General features: G+C 43.6%; 1 protein-coding gene and 1 long non-coding RNA gene across 3 annotated transcripts in view; one reads left to right on the forward strand and one right to left on the reverse strand.

The window, feature by feature from the left end:
• Positions 1–22,656, forward strand: part of BCL6 (BCL6 transcription repressor) — a 51,464-nt gene that overhangs the window by 8,679 nt on the left and 20,129 nt on the right. Inside the window, exon 1 of one of the 2 annotated variants that reach the window (XM_069558136.1) lies at positions 19,649–19,713. The exons of the other annotated variant lie outside the window; for it this stretch is intronic. The gene's annotated coding sequence lies outside the window, so the exon portion shown is untranslated. Of the gene's footprint in view, positions 1–19,648; positions 19,714–22,656 lie in introns of those variants that run through there. 2 annotated transcript variants of the gene reach the window in all.
• On the reverse strand, positions 12,813–19,618 carry LOC138422742 (uncharacterized). The gene is made up of 4 exons (XR_011250004.1): positions 19,039–19,618; positions 14,535–14,842; positions 13,289–13,407; positions 12,813–13,097 (listed from the first exon to the last, which is right to left on the reverse strand). It is a non-coding gene; the product is annotated as an uncharacterized lncRNA (long non-coding RNA).

Genomic DNA, 22,656 nt, shown 5'->3' on the forward strand with positions numbered 1-22,656 from the left:
GTAACAAAAAGAAACATATGGAGACGATTTTAAAGAACTTATTTTTATAGGTAAGAACTACTTGAATTTGGAGGCTAAGGGGGACCATTCTCTGATTGGTGTGAAGCACCAATAAAGTGTTAGGGGTGAAAGAGGCCTGGGGCAGCCAGTGTGCTTAGATATTTCAGACCATAAAATTGAGCTGCATAAAGCAGGGTTACGTAGTGATTCATAGACAGGCTTCTAAAAAATAAGAACAACCCCTTCTCTAGCCACCAGTGCTTTCTGAAGGTGCTATGGAAACCTTGAAAAATCGGTCAATGCAAGGAATCAGAAAACCTGGTGAGATGGTGTAAGGTCAAGACCATGGGCTTTGGTTTGAACTCAACCAGGCTTTGAACCACCCCCTCATCTGCTTACTAGCTCTTTGATCTCAGGGAGGCTATTTCCATTTGGAACCTCTGGGTCTGACATAAAATGAAGACCCTGCCTATGTCTCCTGTCAGTATAAAATTAGATTATGTCCCAGGGGCTCTCTCCTCCCCACACCGCCTCCCCCAGCCTCTAACTTCCTCAGGCAAGTGCCTAACATTTAGGCAAGGCACTTACTGCCTTCTCCCTCCTCATCTACTGCATTCAGGTATTGGAGCAGATGATTTCTAAGTTTCTCTTAAATGAGACTGAACTGTCTAGTACTTTCTACCAGATGGGATAGCTGGACAGGATATCAAAGAGTCTATTTTCTATACATTTATGTTAATAAGCCATTTACTGTGCTTTACCATATTTAGTCCTCAAAAGAATACCTGTGAAGTAGCAGTTGCTTTCCTCTTTTAAAAATCAGCAAACCAAGGCCAGAGGCATCAGGAGAGACATCTTAGACCTCTGGTCTGGCATCCGGCTTGCTGGGAAGACTCTTTTGAAAGGCATGACAACAGCTTAAAAAAAAAACAAACCCCTTCATTATATTGTTGGCCTGAAAATCAAGTGAAAACTTGCAAGTTTCACTCTATCCATTACCCCCTACACCCCTACACCCCCTACACCCCTGCATTAAAAGCTCTAGCCATTTTATCTCTCCTTTTTTTCTGGTCTTTTCCCAATGTTGCCCTTCGAGGTTGAGGTCATGACTCTCTTAGAGCCTTCATCAAATCTGGAAGACAACAGGACTGAAGACAGTCTTTCCTCTTCCCTACCTGATTCTCCAACTGAACATGCACAAACAAAGTTGGTGCTCAGGAATCCAGCCCTTGCTGCCTCAGGCCATAGGGCTAGCTATGAAGTTTTACCAGCTCTTGCTTGATCGGCTTTCTTTGGCATTTGACATACTTGTCACCGGATCCACGGTACAGGCAGTCTTTTTCTCTAGCCACTAATTTATACTTCCTCAGAGGGCCTAGAACTATGCCCTACACAGAGGGTACTCACTGAGCTGGAATGGTACCACCAACCAGTGCAGACCCAGATTACGTCAAGAATTTCAACAATTGCACCAAATTCCTGGCCAGCCTCGAGGGTTTGGTCAGCCTCATTCCCAATCTTTCCCCTCAGAGACTCACAAGGCCCAGGTGTAACTAATTCTTAATAATACAATTAAAGTTTTGGAAACTGAGCCGGGTTTCATATTTAAATGTTGACTTTCACCACACAGGAAAGGTTGGCCAAATGCAAGGAGTGACTGGGAGATTTTGGCAAAGAGGTGAATTGGATTTTTCCATTTTTAGAGACACTGCTTGGGCTCACACACGGGTAATACTCCAGCGTCAGGGGTTCCCAGGGGCCAAAGAGTAGACAAAACATGAACTCAAAACTCAACATGCTTGTAGGGAATCATTAGTAGTCTCAAAAAAACAAACAAGCAAAAAAAGACGTAGAGGCAGAGTTGAAATATTTCCTCTTTGAAAATGCAATAACACCTACCTCTAAGGGGCATTGTGGAGATGAAATTAGAATATATACAGAAAGAGAACAAACTTATAGTTGCCAGGGGGAAAGAATGGAGGGAAGAGACAGTTAAGGAGTTTGAGATCTACATGTGCCTATGTGCATGCTCAGTCATGTCCAAGTCTTTGCAACCTTAAGGACTATAGCCTGCCAGGGTCCTCTCTCCATGGAATTTTCCAGGCAAGAATACTGGAGTAGGTTGCCATTTCCTCTTCCAAGGGATCTTCCCGACTCAAGAATTGAAGCCATATTTCCCTTGGCAGGTGGGTTCTTTACCACAGAGCCACCTGGGAAATCCCCTGCAATCTACATGTACACGCTGCTATATTTTAAATGGATAACCAACAAGTTTCTGCGGTATAGTACAAGGAACTCTGCTCAATGTTATGTGGCAGCCTGGATGGGACAGGAGTTTGGGGAAGAATGGATACATGTATCTGTATGGCTGAGCCCCTTTGCTATCCACCTGAAACTATCACAACCTTGTTAATCAGCTATGCATGCGTGCTCAGTTGCTAAGTCATGTCCAACTCTGCGACCCCATGTACTGCAGCCTGCCAGGCTCACCTGAACTTCAATATAAATTAAAAAAAAATTTTTTTTTGTAAAGAAAAGCCTAGCGTGGGGCCTGCTTAGAACTGGGAACATTGAATATATTTAGTTGCTTACACTACAACATGGGAAAGGGCACTGGTCTCAGGAGACAAGATTGGGTTTTGCCTCTCACTGTATATCTCACTAGCCCAGCTGGTGCCTTCCCGTCCTGACTCCCAATTTCCTCATCTTTCTAACTGGAATAATAATCACGTTATACTCCACAGGGTCACAAGGACAAGAATGTTAAAGACTGACTGAGAAAGTTCTTTGCAAACTAGACAGCTTTCTAGGAAAATAACGCATCATTAGGCGATACCTAATCTGTGTGCCTTTGTTTCAGCTCTCCTCTGTGTCTGAAATACCCCCCTTCCCCACACCCCTTCTTCTGAACCTGGCTGTTGAAGTCCTCTCATTCATAAGGCAGGAGAGCATGAGGTTTCCATCGCTAGCGCTCAAATCCCTATCTCTGCTGTGTGTTAGCTATTTGACCATAGGGAAGTTACTTTCTGGGCTTCAGTTTCCTGTCTCTAAAGTGACGATAACAGCACCACCCAATTATGTAAGATCGTTGTGAGGACTGAAGGCTTCCCTGGCAGTCTAGTGTTAAGATTTCACCTTCCAATGCAGGAGGTGTGTATTTGATCCCTGGTCAAGGAGCCAAGATCTTGTATGACTCATGGCCAAAAAATCAAAACATAAACAACAGAAGTATTATAACAAATCCAATAAAGATTTTTTTAAAGTGGTCTACATTAACAAATCTTAAAAAAAAAAAAAAAGATGGCTGTGAGGATTAAATACACTCACAAATGTAAAGTATTTTCACGAGTATGTGCTAAGTCCCACATATGTGTTAACTCTTACTATTTCAGAGATTTGTTATTTTGATATTTATTTCAAGGATATGTTCATTATTTTACATTACTTTATTACTATGTTCAAACTCCATCCCGCCAAGAAACATTTTTAGATCTCTCAGTTTGAAACAATCATGCTCCCATATATTTAACCAAGGACACTGGTTGTAGCTCAGAGACGGCCCTCGACATTGCTAGTGTCCAGTACGTCTCTCTCCTGCACTGGCCTAATAGCCCTGAGTGACAGAGGCTTTTCAACTCTGTACACACGGTTGATGCACACAATATTCATCTAATCGGATGGCAGGTACACAAACGTGTACAGATGAATAAGCCTAAAGATACTGGACAAAAGCTAATCACAACTATGACATGATACCTATATTTAAAGACTGAACATGGTTAGAACCTTTAGCACCATTACCTGACACATAGCATATGCTCTGTAAATGTATTTCCTTGGAAGAATGGAAAGATAACTAAAGGTGCATTAAATCTGATGGAAGGTTTCAATTTATCAGGTTCCTCTGATTCAAAACATGTATTAGATGAGTAAGTTACTTATTGCAGGTGTGAGAGTGAGATTAAGATACATAACAAGAAAAGTAAAAATGGCTCCTGAACTTCAGGGACTCACATTTGGGAAGAGAGATGGTCCAGTTCCTAAATAATTGCAGGGACCACAGGTGCAAAGCTGAGTAGGACAGAGCTACACAGGAATGTGGCTTTAGCAGCTTGGTACCCACTCTAAGGCATGGACCCTCTCAATAGCAAATTGCCAGATATGTTCCTTTGGGATGACTGTCTTTTTCGTAAGTAGGGAACCAGCAGAGACAGAGATATGACACCATGAGCCAGACCTATAGAATTATGTCTCACCCAATACCTCAGTCTACATCGTTTTGATGTCAGATGTTGACTGCTGCTGCTGCTGCTGCTGCTAAGTCGCTTCAGTCGTGTCCAACTCTGTGCGACCCCATAGACGGCAGCCCACCAGGCTCCCCCATCCCTGGGATTCTCCAGGCAAGAACGCTGGAGTGGGTTGCCATTTCCTTCTCCAATGCATGAGAGTGAAAAGTGAAAGTGAAGTCGCTCAGTTATGTCTGACTCTTCGAGACCCCATGGACTGCAGCCTACCAGGCTCCTCTGTCCATGGGATTTGCCAGGCAAGAGTACGGGAGCGGGTTGCCATTGCCTTCTCTGCAGATGTTGACAGAACATTGTAAAATGAGAAAAGTGCTGCTTCAAAAATGAGACCGAGTCTCTTATTAATTCCATTTCCACCAATGGCTTCACTTTAGTTCCCAATTTCACTACCAATTGAGAAATGAGTTTGGACTGGAGCATTTCTAAGACATGTTCCACCTTTACTATTTTTTACTCTATATTTCAACTCCTGGTCTGATATGAAAGCCAATCTTTTCTCCTAGCTTCAAATTCTAGCTCTATTTTGATGGCTCCCAAATTGAGACATCTCTTTTGAGATCAGGTCTTAAATATCCAACTGCTTACTTTGACATCTACTCCAGAGACAACTGAAATATACCACATTCGAAACAGAGTTCTTGATTTCCAGCAATTATCTCCCAGCAAGCTCCCCCTTCACAGTATTTTTAACTCAGTAAATAGAAACATATCCACCCAATTACTTAAATCGGAACCTTGGGATTCATTCTTGATACCCTTCTCTGCTTTACCACCCACTCCTACTCTACCCAATCTTTCTTTCAATCTTGTCAAATCTACCCTCCAAGTATGTGTCAAACCTTCTCATACCTCCCCACCTACACTGCCACTTCTACAGTCCCAGCTACCTTCATCTCTCTCTGGGACTCTGACCATAGCCTCTTCAAGAATCTCCTGGTGCTTCTTCCTAATTCACCTTCCACACACGAGCTGGGCTGCTTTTCTTAAAATACAAGTCATATCATGGCATCACCCTGCCTGAAAATATTAAATAACTTCTCACCGCACTTAATCTCTAAATTTCTGACCATCATTTACAAAGACCTACATAGCGCAGCTCCTGATTCTCCCTCCAAATCCACTGTCTCTGTGCCATGCCGGCCGCTTTCAGCTCTCCGAATGTGCCATGGTTCTACTCCCTTTAGGACTGTTGATCTCTGTTCCCTCTTCCCAGTATACTTTCCTCCTCATTCTTGACCTGGCTAACCTATCCTCTTTTTTCAGATCTCAGCTTAAAGTTGACCTTATAGAGAGGCCCGTACATTAGGTAAGTTCCCTCCTTCTCCCATGCCAGAGCACGTTACCTATGCCTGTATTTCAGCTATCATAATTTATAATGTATACTCACCTGTGGATTTACTTGTATAATGATTGTCTCCTTGACTAGATAGACTACAAGCTTCTGTTACGGCAGGTCTGCAATTGTTCTTTGTGTGTGCAAAGTGTAGCCTAGTACTTAGCATAGGTGCTCACTTCATTACTTCTGTAGCTGTAAATTGATAAGACCTGAAAATATCAACACATATTTATTCCATGCTGAAAGAAGTCCAAGCAAATGAATAATAAAATAAAAGAATACAGTTTAATATTTTCTGTTTCTCCATCTTCTCAGTTTCTAGTTCCTAGAATCTTACAGCACTCCTTCATTTTCTTCTGAACCTTCCCAGCTTTCAGTGTTGAAAAGGGAAGTATCTTTATGTTACTTTGCTTTCTCCCAGGGCCATCCCCCTCCCCCACCCCCCACCCCCAACAACACACACATATTTAGCTTTGTGCAGGAATGCAACTTCACAGGTATGCTCGGGTTAGAGGTGTTGGGAATGGGAAGGGTAGAAAGGGAAAAAAAGGAACCATATGGGGGAGGTGGCTGCCCTTGCACATCTTGGACATTGTCCCAGCGCTCCCACGTTGGAGGTTTTTGGTTTTTTTTTTTTTTAATGCCATATACATCCAGTATTCTCTTCTTCCCACCACTAGGAATCCAAAAATAAGTTAGCTGTTCATCATGGGTTTGGTGCTGGCAAAACTGGCAAATATGGGCAGACGACGTCTCAGTTCTAGGAACTTTCTCTTGCCACACGTCCTGGCCCTTTTGAAGATTTGTCTTTTTATTTCCCCTGAGTCCACCTGGTATTTCGTTCCTTTTAGGTACCTATTGTCATAGATTATAAGAAGTAGAATCTAGACTTTTGAGTAGATTTTTTTTTTTAAATTCTAACAAAGGTCTGTTGCTTCAGCTTACACATTGCCTTGTTTTGTTACTGCAGTGAAGCCCTTACCTTCTCTCCAGCACCCACGTTCATGTTTTGTTTCCTCCTCCTTATCAAGACCAGCTTGTTCCTAACTCTTTTTTATATTCACTGTCACATCCATGAAATCTGTTCTACGTTTGTTGGGGAGGCAGAAGGGATAGAGAGATGCATGGATTCTCTTACAGGACAAAGCTGGTCCAAGGTTCTCTCTGTCATTTGCGTTGGGCCTTTGGTACAAAGCTATCCTACCTTCCTGTTTTAGTGACTCACCCATCAACTCAAGAACTTAACTTGTTGCTCCTAGAAAACAGCCCTGATGGATTTGTGCTTTGTTAATACCTTTTTCCAAGACTAAAGTTAGCTCAAAACAAAAGACTCATTCCATTTGGGTGCAAGGGAGGGGTAGGGAGGGGCCAAGGTAGAAAGAGGAGGAAGAGGAAGAAGGTACCGAAAAGGAGGATCTAATACTGGATTTCAGTTCCCATTACTGGGAAATGGGTCATTTCCAATTCTGCATTTCAAGAACATGAAGACTTTCTGATGATCTTTTTTATTTTCTATGGATGAGTATGACTCCTCTGCAGTAATTTATGTCTTCCTGTACTGAAAGAGTTAAATTATTTCAGGAAGTGAAATAACCATATTTAAGGATGGTTAACAGTCAAGGCAGGACACTGCAAACACATTGTTCCCCAGATATAATCTGAATCGCAAAATCGGTTATGGAATAACCTGATGGCTTCACTTCACTGTGATGATTCACTCGTTAGTTTGTCCATTCACTCAACAGTCAACAACTACTTTGAATTATGCATTATAATTTCCAAAGTACTTTCCCCTCCATGGTACTTGACTCTCACGGGAATCCTGTGATGTCGTCCCTGAACAGAAATTACCATTTTAGAGAACAAGAAACTGAGACTCAAAGAATTTAGTCAGTTGTGGAACTTTAACTGGAACCCAGATCATCAGATTTCACATCAAATTCTCTTTCAGTTCTACCTACTTGAATTCAATCAACATTTCCTAAGTGAGTACCATGTGTTGGACATAAGTACAATTCAACAAAAATGAGGTATTCTTGTCTTTGAGGAGCTTCTAGCCTATCAAAGGCAATGATCAAGCCCCGGATGTGGAGTGGAGGTAAGTGTCTGGGTCCTTGGAGAATGCTAAGAGTCTGGGGTATAAAACTGTTACAGGAGACAAGACCAGGAAGAAGTTTGAGGGCCTAAAGTGCTTGGTTATTGATTTATCATCACCATCGTCAAGTCTTCTCAATATATATTTCCAAATTATGACCTTTATTAATGTCATTATTAATCTTTTTCTGTCCCATTTTCTTTTGAGCATTCTGCCAGCATTTTAGTGCCAGTGCCACCAAAGGGTGAGCTGCAAGCTGCCGCTTCATGCACCTCCCAACTAATTGAAGATTGTTGAAATTGTATCAGGAATTCTTAGGCCATTCTTATAACCAACTCATCCTTGCCTGGCCATAGAAAGGGAATGGTTACGATTCCTGGCACATGGGTCCAACCATCAGGCAGGCTGTGCCTTGGCAACTAGTGTACTATGCAAAATGGTCTGGGAGCAGGATTGGTACCTGGTTTTATCACTTGTTAGTGTATTACCCAAAGGTCCAGGATGCCCAGAGGGTTGGGGTAAACTTGGATTTAGTTGAGAAGGCATCAGGATCTACTAGGTGTTTAGATCCTGTTAGATATTGTATTGGGTTCTGGATTCCAGGCTGTGGACATTACTTGAGGCTGTGTGCTTTGGAATAGCGTGAAGCTGTGTTCGTTGTAGAACCTGTCAGGCATGCAAAGATGTAAAAATCACAGTCCAGGCAAAGCTCTGGCCTGTAGGCTGAGCTGACCAGGTGTTGGGGGTGGTGAAGCTGCATGTGCTTCAGGCTCTTGTGGATTTTTCTGCTTTGGGTATTGGGTGCATTGCATAGTGTATCCACCATTGCTGGATGGTACATTGAGGCAGCTGAGTTATAGTCTGTTCTCATCAATATTGAATGAAAAACTCAGAGGCTGAAGCTGCCCAAGGAGGCAGTCAGTGCCTGGCACTGGTTTGGAGTGGGAGGTAGACACAGCATCTGAGAAGAAGCCAGAGAGTTTTATTTGGCTCACAATCAGGATACTGGGGCCCAGCCTGGCAAGGGGACTATCTTTTGCATGACCTAGGGCAGATTTTGCACCATTCTTGGCCTTTGCTTTCTCAGTAGACTATGTGTCCCCTAGAGCCAAAGTCCCCTGTTGTATTCATGTTTATTTTCCCAGTATACAGTGAAAGTAGTGTCTCTCCCCCAAAAGGCTCCCAATGCACTGTGTGTTGTGTGAATGAGTGAATGAACGAGCTTGAGTATGAGGAATTAGATCAGTGGTCTAAGAGAAGAGGGCTTAACAGAACCATGGTTCTTACCTCACCTCCTAGATCCTGCCATCTCCCCTCCATGCCCTTTTCTGAGAACCAGAGATTCAAACGATGGTAACCGCCCACCCCCTAGAAGTTCCTAACAACCCTGTGATTCTCTGAAGGGGGAAAAAAATTGATAGTTTGTTTTTAAATTGTTCTCCTTAGAATTCACTAGTCAAACAGGTTATAAGAATTAAAAACAAATCTCCCATAGTCCCAGGAGGATCTCAAAGAAGGTCTCTTTACCAGGAGATCTCCTGGGTGGCCTCATAGAGACAGTAAAGCAACCGGGAAACCCTTTGACATTTGCAAATGCTGTGAAACACCAACAAACCAGATAAGCACACCAAGACCCAGGGGGCGGAGACAGATCAAAGATTTACAGGATCCATTCAACTCTTTATGGTCAATGTGCTCAGAAAAGTTTTGTTGGTGTGGAGACAAGTGTCTCCCAGAGTAAAAGGTCTTCTCCAGGACTGAGTGGGCAGTTCTCACTTTTGCTCTAGGCCTCAAAGATGTGGGAGGCTTCAACTTTTAGATCAAACATTCAAAACTGTGAATTACAGGGCTAACTGCTTGCATTTAAAAGACATCACTCAGGGCTTTTCATGGTCTTGAGTATGTGCTTATGAGATAGATAGCTATCAAACTGATATATAAACATTATACAGTTTGGAAGACAAAAAATAAAGGAGAAAAAAGTATCCGTGATCCTACCTCCTTAAGAGAGAAGCAATGTAAATAGTTTTTTTTGTTTGGGTTTTTTTTTTTTTTTTTGGTAATTGTGTACTTTTATTTATATCTAGTTTATTTTTTATGTATAATATTTTAAAACAGAGTTATAAATACACTGGGCTTTCCGGGTGGTACTAGTGGTAAGGAAACTGCCTGCCAATGTAGAATACATAAGAGACTCACTCAGATTCTACCTCTGGGTCAGAAAGATCCCCTTGGGGAGGGCATGGCAATCCACTCTTGCCTGGAGAATCCCATGGACAGAGGAGCCTGGAGAGCTACAGTCCACAGAGTCACAGAGTCGGACATGACCGAAGTGACTGAGCATGCACCCACACATAAATACACTACATATACATTCTACCTCTTTTCACTTTATCTGTTACCACAAGTATTTTCCAATCCTGTTTTTTTAAAATTAGTTGCATTTATATTTAACCATTCTGTGTTCAATCCCTTTTCTCCAACCCATCATAATGGGAGATGTAGATTGTTCAACCATTTTGCTGCTAGATATAATGCTTGGATGCATATATTCACTCAAAGATTTCTTTTCCCCCATATGTTGAATTGTGCCTTGAAGATAGATTCCTAGAAGTAGAATTACTGGGTCGAAGGGCATGACTACATTTATGATTCTTGAGACATGTGACCAAATAGATTGCTGAGAGTCATGCTACCCAAATTGGACTGTGATAGCATTTAGTCTCACCTCATTTCACCAAGAAGTATTTAAATAACAGCCTCCATCGTGAGTATAGGTATTGGTCCAAGGATCTTATAACCACGTGGCAGAGAGGTTGATGCAAGTGGGAAAAGGTGAGAAAACAGGGAAAGAAGGAAGAGACACTTAAAACGCAGTGCAGCATCGGAATTGGACACCACTGGTAACTGACAGTGAGAAATAAATGCGGCATTTCTGAAATAATGTATTAATACACTAATGCAATGGTAGTCCTCAGTTTACTAAAGAGAATACTGCAGCAAAAAATCTTTATTCAGGGTAGGTTGGTTGACGGGAATCAACTCTACCACTAATTTGTGGGGTGGTCTTGGCAAACCATTTCTCTCTCTGGATTTTTCTAGTTTAGGTTAAGGGGGTCATAGTCAGAATGAAGACAAACTCAAGAGTTATGGGGTCTAGCCAGCATTCTTCTCTAGACCCAGAGTTAACCTCTGATGAGATGCACAGATCTTCTGGAGTTGTACAATGTGATACCAGACATTCTGGAAGGTCCTGGAGCTCCCCCAAACTCAGTGGTGAATCCCTAAGTATTGTGTGTCCTGTATGGACTGAAGGCTAGATCTTTCAGGACCTTGTTTCCATGGAGGGTTTTCTGAAAGAAATATAGACGAAGTAGATTAAGGAGGTGGCTTGAGTCATCCACCACCATGACAACACTTGGTCTTTGGTGCTTCTCTGGTGTTCTGACAGCTCTGTGTCCAGATGGTGACATACAGAAATTAGCTAAATTGCTTTCAATTTAGTAAACTGAAGAATACATGCAGGTTCCCTCATTTTCCTGACTCTATTTGGGGGGCATGACTGAGTGAGAAGAAAATCTCCTAGATTTCAAGAGACCTAGCTCATTTTCGGAAGTTTCTCATATTGAAGGAAAAAAAAAAAGATATGCCTCCTAAATATTCTTTACCACTCCAGTACTCTTGCTTGGCAAATCCCATGGATGGAGGAGCCTGGTAGGCTGCAGTCCATGGGGTCGCTAAGAGTCAGACACGACTGAGCGACTTCACTTTCAATTTTCACTTTCATACATTGGAGAAGGAAATGGCAACCCACTCCAGTGTTCATGCCTGGAGAATCCCAGGGACGGGGGAGCCTGGTGGGCTGCCATCTCTGGGGTTGCACAGAGTCAGATACGACTGAAGCGACTTAGCAGCAGCAGCAGCAGCAACTCATTTTCTGAAGTTTCTCATATTGAAGGAAAAAAAAAAAAAGATATGCCTCTAAATATTTTTTAAACAGATATATTGAGAAGATAGAACAACCCTGTAACCATTTTCTCATTATCATTAACATTTTATATTACAATGGAACATTTTTAACAACTAATGAAACAACACTAATGAAATATTATTAACTAAATTCTGTCAATTATTCAGATTTGTCTGGGTTTATCTTTTTCTATGACCCCACCAAGGACTCTACATTATATTGTCATCTTGTGTGAGGTTGCTCTTGGCTGTAGCAATTTCTCAGACTTCCTGTGATAGTTTTGTGGAATTCTGGTGATGTCTTTTGTAGGATGCCCTTCTGTAGAAATCTGTCTGATACCTTTCTCATAAATAGTCTGGGGTATGGAAGAAAGATCACAGAGTTAAAGAGCCATGTTCGGATTCCTCATATCAAAGGTACACACAGTCAACACGGTTTACAATTGCTGATGTTGCTCTTGATGAAGTGTTGTATGTGAAGTATGGAGTAGTGTTTGCTAGATTTCTCCATGTAAAATTATTGCCTCCCCCCCGTCCCTTCCTAAACTGTACTCTTTGGAAGGAAGTCATTACCCATAGCTCACACTTCAGGAGTGAGCAGTTATATACCTATTCCCATCCTTGACAGCAGTGTATCTACACAAATTCTTTGGAATTCTTCTGCAAAAGAAATTTTTCTCTTTTCTCTTTTGTTAATTTATTTAGTAATTTAGATCAGTGTAGATTCATGGATATTTCTTTTATACTTTGGGTTGTGATCCAATACTATTCGATTTCTTTTTCTTGCTCCAAATTTTCCAGCTTTGGCCATTGGGGGTTCTTCAGGTGGCTCCAGTCTCTTTGAAATACTCTATGGATGCCGTTTTTGTTTTTCAGCAATTCCTTATTTACAGTGCTATATAATGTTCCATTCTAATTTCATATATACTTCTTGCCCCAGTCCTAGCCTAGAACCAGCCATTTATCCAAGGCTGGTTCAAGAAATCAAGAACTGGCACCAGGTGGGCTCTTGGCTATCGTAGCATCATTGTTTCTAGGCCAAAAATATATTAAGTTTTACACTTTTAACACCAACGTACACACAATTACAAGGCAATCGCACTACTCATGAGATAATTATAGGTTTATTAACAGTGATAAGTCACAGTGCCATAGGAAACGGTGAGGAATCCTCTACGGCGTCCCACACTGGGACCCGCAGGCAGAACTTGGGAATGCCAGTCTGCTCCTTTCCATACAGTCACTGTTCTGTTAAGACTGATTTAGAGCCTCAGTGGAGATCATCTCAGGAGTCCAGAAGTGGGGACTTCTCTGAAGGTCACAGAAAACGTAAGGCTACAGAAAATGGCTCTTTGGCAGGTCTGCCCACCCCATATCCTCTTCTCATGATAAGCTATGGAAAAACACAGCGGATTTAGAACTAGGACATCAAAGTTCTGGATCTGACTCAGCCTGATCCAGTGTGTGTGGCAAATACTTTCTGTGTGGGCCTCAGTTTCCAATGATACAAAATCAGTTGTGTGGGATCAGACAATTGCTGAGGACAGAGGGCTTCCCTGGTAGCTCAGCTGGTAGAGAACCCACCTGCAATGCAGGAGACCCCGGTTCAATTCCTGCGTCGGGAAGGTCCACTGGACAAGGGATAGGCTATGCATTCCAGTATTCTTTGGCTTCCCTGGTGGCTCAGCTGGTGAAGAATCTGCCTGGAATGCAGGAGACCTGGGCTCAATCCCTGGGTTGGGAAGATCCCCTGGAGAAGGGAAAGGCTACCCACTCCAGTACTCTGGCCTGCAGAATTCCACAGACTATATAATCCATAGGGTCGCAAAGAGTCTAGACACCACTGAGTGACTCACTTTCACTTCCCAGTGCTAGCCTATTATAACTCTCAATAGTTTTTCATTGAGAGAGTGGAACTGGCTCCATCTCTCCTTGTAAACAGGCATCAATATTCCAGAAGGTTTAAATGGAGGGATGGTGGTGGTGGGGAGGTCACTGTTAATAAATAGGAGTTACTTTTATTTCCTGAAGATTCCAAGGTCCGTTAAAGGCCTTTTGCTTAAGACAGTCAGACCTTTCTTTTTAAAGAATGGAGATCATAGAAGTATAGGAAATATTGGCAGAAAGGATCTCTATCATTGCCTTTGTTTTGGTAGAGGAAGGGCTTTTTTTTTTTTTTTGTATGGTCAAACTCCTCATCTGTTATTTCCTCTGACTTCAAATAATTACTTTTAATGCAGTGATGGCTGAGCTACCTCTCAGTTTCTTACCAGGAATTTCTATCTAGGTTTTTTTTTTTTCTTCTCCTTCTGTATGAATATTATGACATATTTTTTACATCCACATGGGACCCAGTGGCTTAGAGTGTGCATGGTTTGTAAGTGTCAACTCCTTCCTGTCACTGACTAGGACTGATTCCAAAAACAAACAGAAGTGGTGGGGCGGGACAGAACTGTGGTGCAGAAAAGACACTTGGGAACTGTCACATCTGATTAGGAATGCAGGAGATCAAAGGTACAAGGTCTTAGAACTGGCACTTCCAGCTCTTAACATTTGAAATCTTCAATTGGCTTTTGGACCTATTCAGCATAATCTCAGACTTTGGTCTACAATTGGTTAAAAATTGATAGGGTGAGGATTCTGGGACTGCCTTCTTTACTTAGAAGTTTACATTTTAACTCTTTCTCCCACCTCAGGGACACATATATACTCAGCTTCTTTCCATTCCCCTCTCCACCTTAAAGTTACAGATATATATATATATATATATTTAGACATAAAGGTATCAAATTTAGAACTGATAGACATTCTGCAGACACTGGGGTTATACCTTCACACAGTTAAGGAGGCTGAGTCCTGACAAGTGGTTTTGTTCCACATCAGATAAGGAGTTCCTGGCAGAACTGTAATTAGAAACCAAGGTCTTCTGGCAGCAAATCCAGTTTTGTTTTGTTTCTTCTCCTACCTCACACTGTGCCCCCGCAGAGTTACACAGTTTTTTGCGTGTGTCTCTGTATGTACATGTGTTACATAGACGTTGACATGGAGGAAACATGCATCGGGCATCTGTGGTCTGACCTCAGGGAACAGTTTAATGACTCGGATTTCAGGCAGCTCAAAGGGTTCTGCGGGTGGAGGCTGAAATAAACAAGAAAAGCCACTGTGGAGATGTGAATGGAAAAGTACCGAGTACTCCCTCCCTCCCCCTCTGCACATTCTTCTGCTCTCCAGCTCTCCCTGCCATCAAGCCGGCTTCAAATAGGCTTTGGCATGGTCAGGTGTGCAGAGGGAGGTGTGGAGAAGAAAGAAAAAAAAAAAACAGGCAGGCACAACACGCAAATCAAGTTTCTCCACTTCTAGCCTTAGGTAGTAAAGACAGCTAAGTACTGCAGCCGGCAGCCAATGGCAGGGTGGGCCAGCCACCCTGAGTTTACAAACACTCCGGTGCCTTCCTCCCTCCAACCCCCTCCTGGTCCAGCTGTTGCTTTCCCTCATACTAAGGTTTCAAAGGAAGTGAAAACCCTGTTATTCAAAACAGTGATTGAATGCAATAAACAAATGATTATGCACCCCCAATCACTTCTCTATTTTAAGCTCCCAATATTTATTTCCATTTTAAATTAGTGAGAAGAGTATGGAAAAAATCAGTGTTTTGGGGGTAAACTCTGAGCTAGGCTGAAAAGGTTTCTAAAGGAAAAAAAAAAAGTCTCAGAATAATACAGGCTGAAAGCAGGCAGCATATGGATCAAAATTAAACGTTGACACTGCTTTTTCTGAAGGTAGTGACTGGAAATCATCTTTTTTAAAAAAAAGTCTCAAAACTTTCTGCTCAATTTTTCTAAATCATACCAAGAAAATGCTTTTGTCTCTCCAAGGAAATATAAGGGGCTTGTTTACAACAGCTCTAAATGAAGGATTTGAAATAAAATGAATGGGCACATAAAATCTCCCATACCTATCAAAAGTAGCTGTTGAGTACCACAGTATAGGCGACAGGCACCACCAAGTCCAAATGACTGTCAAAACTCAACACTCATTGTGACTTGGAGTTTGTTCTGAGAACCAGTTTACGATTCACACAGAGCCCAAAGCAGCCTCGCTTTCCTCAATTCTGTCAGAAAACGAGACACCCACCTCAAAGCCCAGGTAGTCAGATCTTCCTGATTCCTCTAACACAGGACCATAGAACCACAAAGACCTGTTTTCAGTTGTGTCTCGGGGTCCCGCATGCCTCCAGTGATGGCCCTCCTGTCCTCTTGAAAGAAGGAAGCCTCGAGGAGTTGATTGATCTGCAAAGTTCCTTCCAGTCCTAAAATCTATAATTCTCTTATGTGACAGTTTCAAGATCTACCAAGGTGCCAGAAATCCCTGACAGGTGAAACCAACTTCCTCTTGGGAGTCCCCTTAGAAAGAGGACAAGACAGTGTTTACTCCAAGGATAGCTCCTTTACAGCTGTGACTGTATTGTGGGGAAATTTGTGAGGGAACTGGATGCAAAATCTGTTCCTTTCCTTAAACAGATGTAATATTAAGACCAAGCTATTTTATTTTGCAACAAAGCTTATATTTATCCAGAACCTGTGATTAAGAACCTATTACCATGCCCAAACCACCAGGCAAACGGGCTAACTTGATCCTCTACTTTGAGTATTAATAGCCAGAAGCCATTAAATCATAGGACTGGTTTGATACATAACCCACCAAGTTCACAAGAATCACACATAAGACCCCAGACATGAAATCTCTCTTCAGGTCTTCTTATGGATGATTTGAAAGAATTTGAATATATTCAAGTCAATCCTTCCTTTAATCTTATCACTGCTGGGGTGAGGGAGGTTCACAGAGTGATGCCAACTGGTTACTAGTGGGGAGAAATCAAGAAATGAGAGAAGGCAGGACATTACGGAAGAAATTCAATGGGTATAAAACATTTGATAAAGTTACTTTCCTAGTAACTGAAAAGAGATTGAGAGGTGGGTGCACAATTTTCCTCACCACTCATTTGGAAACGAGAAGGGGACCTACAAAAATGCAAATCCTTACTTTTAAAATATTTTCAATAGTTTTTTTTTCTTTCAACATCTCCTGGTTAATTTCTTTCAGTTTGCGGGGGTGGGGGGGGGTAGTATTAGAAATGTGGGACTCTGGCACTTGGCCCCAGAAACGGTCTGAGGGCCCTGGTGACGGGATTAATTAGCTATAAACCAGGCCTAGTGGGGTCTTCCTTTACAGACTTCTCGCAGAGAATTAGAGGGCTGAGGAACTAGAAGGGTAAATTCACTCCCAGCCCCCACTCTGGTTGGTTCTACTGCTAGAGAGCAGATTTCCCTTTGCTCTGCAGCGCCCCCATGGGGCTAAGATTGGAGTGGCAAAGAGAACGCGAGAGGGACAAGCAGTGTGTTTAAAGTGGTGGTGGGGAGGACCCACTGAGGCTGGATGGCAACTTTGACAAGAAAAGGGACCCCACATCACAAAAGTTATCACACTGCAGAATCAGTAGCAGGGGAGAACCACACAATTCACATTCCAAACCACACAGATACACCTGAGAACATACTAATAAAAAATACAAAAATTATCACCCATAGAAATACACAAAGACGATCGCTTCAGCAAAATCGGGTGTCATTTAGAATCCGGTGGGATTCCTTTAAAACTCTTTCGAACTCAGGAGGAAGGGGACAATTTAAAAAACAGTCTGCCTTCTGGCAAAATGAATCTGCACTTAATGATAACGTGTGTCTTCTGGGGTAAAATGTTCATTTCCACAAGGGTGACGGGATTAGGCCTATGTATATTTTTCAAAAAACCTTCAAAAGACAGGCTTTTCTGCAGAAGCTGCAGTAATCCATCTGTCAATAAGTATTAAAATATTCAGATTTCAAAGGGACAGACACACTTTAGGCATTTTTCCTAAGCTCCAGCCCTTGTGGAAAACAATCGACCCCTTCGATCTCTCCTGGTTCTAAAAACTCCAACACGGCCTTTTCAAAAGGGGGGCTGCACTGACATTTTCAGCAACAGATCTGAACTTCTTAGAGACTTCTGGGAAAGAGATCCCCAAATATCCCAGGAAATAGCCAGTAATCTCTCTGCTCCCTTCTCCACTATAAACCCAAATTTGGAGAGGTAGATTATTTGGGGAGATATCTTTATTGGAAATTAACATGTGCAGAAATTTTGTGGAACCTTTAAGAACTCCTCTGTAATTTAATGAGTCCGCCTGAAGGACTTTCATAGCCAAGGCTCAGAACAGCCTGACCTTTGAAAGCTGCTTCTGGTCCAAACATTTTGGGTTAATACTTGAGGAATCTGAAATATTATTTTCCCCTCACACCCTCTTTTAAGAGAGAGACATAAAAGAAACAAGAGTCTCCCTCATTCAGGGATGAGTAGGAGGGGAAAAAAACCCCAACCAACATTTAAATAGGGAAACTGGCAGTTCTGAATAAACAAACCAAGGCCCACAGTGAAATGATTCTGCACTGCATTTGCCTTTAAAAAGAAAGGAAGGAAGAAAGAAAGATTTCCCCCCTTTTCCTCCTCCTCCTAACTCAGCTCTAAAACTAAGAGGACTGTGCTGCGTGAACCGCGTTGTAGTTGTAGCACAGTCTGTTCTAAATCCACGCAGTATCTGTGATACTGGCACCGCAGGCCTTTAGAATTCCCTCCGGCTGGTCTCTTTAAACACAGACAGGAGAGATTTTTAACAACGACCTTGAAACGAGCTGGGAGAGAGCGGGGGGGGGAACCAAGACCTAAAGAAAAAGCAGAACACAAACATGTATTTGGCTCACAGAATTTTGTAGAACACACGCGTACGCGTACACATACACATACACACACGTTTCTTGCAGCAAGAATTTTCCTAAGAGTCAACAATAACAGAGTAAACCCACCACTTGCTGTCCTGGAAAGAAACAAACCAAAACAAATCCTTTGAACATGTCTTTCTAGCGCAGGAGAGCGTCCTCTCAGTAAAAGTCCAAGGGAAAAAGGAAAATTGAACACCCTTCCCCGCCCCCCTGAAAAAAGTGGGGGTCGGAATTGTTACATATGACAAAAAACTCAAGCTTCTTTCAACACTATCAGTATTAAAATAACACGTCTTCCTTAAATCGTTTGAGACATTTCATAGGGGTAAAACAAACCAAAATCCAACCGATGCGGGATCCTACGATTTACGTAACATCACAAAGTTGCAAAAGGCAAAAATCAGAAGCAAAAATCCGCAAACCATCATAATACAACCACCCCAAATCCCAAACCACCACACCAAGGAAAAAAAAAAAATCCCAAACTGTCCCAAATAAAAATAAAGCAAATGAACCCACCGAAAACTGCTTGGCAAATATTTTTCTCGTGGTGCCTAATATTCTAGCTGGAAAGAGCTGTGGTGTTTTTTTTTTTTTTTTTTTTTTTCCCTTACTCGCCCCGAAACCTACTATATATAACAGACTTTTCCCAAAGGTTCGAACCTCTCGCTTCCTTTTGTGTTTTGAGCTCGGAGGAGCTGAGTTTATGGGGAAGAGAGGAGAAATGAGCCCCAGACCCCGGGGAAGCAAAGCGCACTCCCCCTCTTATGTCACCGAATAGCAAATTAGTTCTCAGAATTCCAGAGGCCGAGCTTTGCTACAGCGAAGACGCCGACGTCACAGAGGGGCGCCCACGTGACGGTGGCGGAGCAGGCTGTACCACCGACCGGGGGCCGGGGAGGGAGAGCCACCGTCCGGCCCCTCGACCCTCGCGCCGAAACCTCCAAACCCGAGACGTTCAGCCCGTCAGGACCCCGAAATCTGCACGACAGCGGGAAAATATTTTGGCTTGGAGGGCTTTTTATGGCCCGGAGGAGGCATAAGTCGTGGAGAGCTGACACCGAGTCCTCCCCTGCTACGTAGCAGTGGTAAAGTCCCCAGCTCAAATTCCGAGAATTGAGCTCTGTTGATTCTTAGAACTGGGGTTCTTAGAAGTGGTGATGCAAGAAGTTTCTAGGAAAGGCCGGACACCAGGTGATTATTGCTGTTGCTGCCGCCGCTGCTGCTGCCGCCGCCGCTGTTGCCGCTGGTGCCGCTGCCGCCGCCGCTGCTCATGATCATTATTTTACCTTTTAATTCTTTTTTTCTGCTCTTGCCAAATGCTTTGGCTCCAAGTTTCCTATGTGTATCTATTGATGTAAATGTATATATTTATTTATTGTAGCTGTCAGGTGTTAAAATAAATGCCGAAGATTAGTCCCACGTCTCTCCCACTCTAGGATGTAGATTTTTATATTTTTATTATTTTATTCTTGTTGTCTTTGAGTGAATTGGCCGGTTTGGGGAGGCTTTTGCCACCCTCCCTTGTGTTGTTTTGGTTTTTGAAGAGGAGGTGGAGGAGAGGAAGGAGGGGAATTAGGGGGCGGCCGGAGCAGAAAGGACGAGACAGTGCTTGGGGGGTGATTCGGGCAAGTCTGGGGGCTGTCTGGCCCCAGACGGCGGAGAGGACGCGCGCTCGCGCTCTCGCTCTTTCTGCTGCTGCTTGCGTACGGCTTGTGATCTCGCTGGATTCGTGCGGCTGTGTTTTTTTTTTTCCCTCTTTTCTCGCTTGCAAACTGCCTTCCTTGCTCCCTCGCTCCAGCCTCGCCTTCCTTCCTTCCCTCTCCTTTCCCTCGCCTCTCCTTCCTTCCCCTCTCCCGTCCTTCTTGGTCACTCCGGGAGGCGAGGAGGGAGACTGCCCTTTCGCTCGCCCCGCTGGCTCCCTTCCACCGGCCTCGGTCCTCTCGATTCCCCACCTCCGAGCCGAGATTTTGGAGGAGAAATGCAAGCGAACTCCTAGTGGATATTTATTTTTTTTCCCCTTCATAAACCCAGATGAAGTGTTCCTTTCTGAGCCGCGATCTTCCTAACGAGATCCGAGCGTTTTGGTGTCCCCTTCCCCTGCGTTTTGGGGGAGGTTTAGCTTGCCTGGGGGCGGGGATGTTGAATAGTTTGGAAATCATTCTTTCTTGGTTGCAGTCTAGGGAGTCGGGAACCCCCGCGCGCTCCCTCTCCCGGTCCTGGGGAGAGAGGCTTGTGGCGGGATGGGGATTTGGGGGTGGGGGTGGGAAAGGGGTGCGCGTTTGCACCTGCGGTGCTGTTCAGAGTGCGGGGACTCCGGGAACCTTCGCAGAACGGCCCAGCCAAGCGGGAAGGTGGCGGGATTTCTGGCGGTCGTGGTGTTTGTATTTTGGGCGCTGCGTGACTCGGTGTTAGCTCCCAATGGCTGTTTCCCTGCTTTCCTAAATTTTTATTTTTCCCATGGTGCAAGCTTTGTGAAAACAAACAAAACAAAAACTGCGGGTCGGAGAGTAGGGGCGTCAGGCTTCAGATTCCCGAGGTCTTTGCACAGGGCGAGGGAAAAAACAAACAGCCCCAGCCCGCGTTCCTACGTGCAAGACCCGGGAGGAGAGAAGGGCACTTTGTGGCCCTGGCTGGGGGACCTGGCGCCGGAGGAGGGGGCGCGGGCGCGAACGGGAGATCTTTCTGAGTGATTTTGCAGAAATGGATTGCGAGGTTGGTTGGATTTGCAACCTGTAGCTCTCCTCGAGGGAGTAGGAATGAGGGAAGGCGGCGGCGGCGGCGGCCGGGGGCGGGAGCCGGTAGGGAGTGGAAGCCTCGGAAATCGGCTGCGCTGGGGAGCCGCGGGAGCGAGGGGGCCACTCCGCTGCCGGATGTAGTGACCGTGGTAAATGTCTTGAGAACTGTAGATTGCGTTGCCGTTATGATGCCGTGTTATTGGAACTCTGGCCAAATATGGAACTCGTGTTGCAATAATTGAGTTTTAAAAGCTATCCCATGGAAAACAAGTACACAATCCTACAAATTAAAAAAAAAAAAAAAAAAAAGCTTGAAAAGGATCCTGTTTATGTTGTGCCCCTTCTCTAAATGTTTGTCTTGGTGGTGCGGGTCCTGACAGCTGAGCCGAAGGAATGGCCCCAAACTGGGCGCTCAAAGTCAACAACTGTTACTGGGTCCCTGACCTCTTCTGTGAGCTCGCCATCCCCTCCAGGAAACTGATTTAATCCTTTCGGATTTTTTTTTGTTCAATCAGTTTATAGTTTCCAGGAGGAGAATCTTGTAATGCCCCCCCCCCCCCTTAAAGTGAGTGTCAGTAGATGCATTTTTTTTTACTGTCAAAAAGGAAAAAAAAAAAATGGGGCAGGAGAGAAGGAACCAGGGAAAGGGCTGTTTAGAAATACAGTTTGTGGCTCAGAGCGATGCCACTGGCTTCCTCTACAGAGACTGCCAGTTTCCCTTTTTCTTTGCAAGGTGTGTGTGGTTTTGATAAATAACTTAAGAAAAAAATTAAGAGGGGGGCCGGCAAGATCCGTCAGGAGACAGGTATCTATTTTGCTCGCTATTTACTACCAAGAGCCTTTGGCACTTGAACAGAACCTCGTAAATCTGCAGCCCAAGTTGAAGTTCATCTGGCCCTAGTCCACACGCTATTCCTGGAGGTAGCAAACATGAGCTCAAAGGAAGGAGGTGAAATCACATTCTCGCTTTAAAATATATGCTTTTTTTTTTTAAAGGAGAAAAGATAATGTGTCTCTGGGGGAGGAGGAAATGGAAAGGGAGTACCAGGAGATGGGCATTCCCTGCCTAAAATGACTATAGTTGAGTTTTCAGGCCAAAATAGAAGCCTGCGGATGGGAAATAGTACCCCCCTCTCCATTTATAAATAGAAGTTTCCAATATCCTACTTGGAAGACTTTCCAATACTGCAGGCCCAAACATTGACTGATTTTAAGGGTCTGTTGATAGTGACGATAAGGCTATCTGTAAAAACCGAGCAACCTGAAGGAGAAAGCAGATAGAAGTGGGAATTCTCCAACTGGTTATTACCACAATGCTCAGTTTCTAAGAGTTCTACCCCCTTGCTTTCGTGAAAAATGTCCCATTTTTATTCTGGGTTTGGGACAGGAATGGGACTCT

This window comes from Ovis canadensis, chromosome 1 (assembly GCF_042477335.2).
Source record: "Ovis canadensis isolate MfBH-ARS-UI-01 breed Bighorn chromosome 1, ARS-UI_OviCan_v2, whole genome shotgun sequence".
In the NCBI taxonomy this organism is placed as follows: domain Eukaryota; kingdom Metazoa; phylum Chordata; class Mammalia; order Artiodactyla; family Bovidae; genus Ovis; species Ovis canadensis.